We start from the raw sequence: 1,165 nt of genomic DNA, 5'->3' as shown, positions 1-1,165 counted from the left end.
AACTGGTTTATCAAATAACATAGATCCATTAAAGGATCAGCCAGACGATAACTGTCTGAATCCATATAAGCCCCCGTCAGACACAGTCAAGGCATTAATACCTGGCTTTGCGAGAAAAATCATGGATCTGATTCTAGATAATAAGAAGATAAAGGTCATAGATTAGGCAAAATTCCGTTTTAACGACGGGTATGTCAGCCTTGACTTAACCAAGGTGGACTTTACACAGTTAAAGTGTCCCTCAAGGAACTATGTATCCTGGAGACACGAGGCTGTGGTAAAAGAACAAGTTGAGAAATGGTTAGCAGATGGAGTGATAGAAGTTAACTATCAACAGACGCCAGTTAACTTGGCACTGCTAGCCGTAGACCAACATAACTCTGACGGATCGTTTAAGAAAGTCAGAGTATGTTTAGATATGAGTCCAATAAATAAATTAATGTCAACTCATAGCTTTCACCTACCTTGTATTAAAGAGCTACTGCGAAGGATGGAAGGTGCTGCAGTATTTACAACTATAGACCTTACACAAGGATACCATCAAATGCAGATATATGAACCATATAGTAAATACTTTAGATTTACGTGGAAAGGTAGACAATACAGGTTCAGAGGTGCACCTTTCGGGTTACCAGCAATTCTTCCAACAAGTAATGGAGGAAATGTTTGCAGACATGCCTAACATGCAAGTCTATATGGATGACATAGTCATCTTTTCTATGACTAAGGGCGAACATGCCACATTAGTCAGACGAGTCCTTAAGATTCAACGAACAAAAATTCAAGATTAACGAGAAGAAATGTCACTTCGCTATGAGCGAAATACAGCTCTTAGGCTACTGTATACATGGGGAAGGTATTAAAATCGACCCCGGTAAGGTGGAAACCCTATTAGATTGGCGAACACCAACTACAGGAAGAGATGTGAACAGCATGTGTGGGTTTGTAAACTTTCTTTTCAGATGAAGTACAACACTTGGCTGATTACCTTGAACCTTTTGGACACTTAAGATGTCATAAAGGCAAACTAAGAGACTTGTGGACTAAAGAGTGTGATGACGCATTTAAAGCGCTCGAGCACGCATTCCAACAAGCCCCTGTTGTACAAGGACCAGTCGATGGCGTGCCAGACGCCTCCGACTTAGCCTTAGGAGGAGTATTTTAT

Source organism: Sphaeroforma arctica (assembly GCF_001186125.1).
Source record: "Sphaeroforma arctica JP610 unplaced genomic scaffold supercont1.13, whole genome shotgun sequence".
NCBI lineage: Eukaryota > Ichthyosporea > Ichthyophonida > Sphaeroforma > Sphaeroforma arctica.
This window is presented reverse-complemented; position numbering follows the sequence as displayed.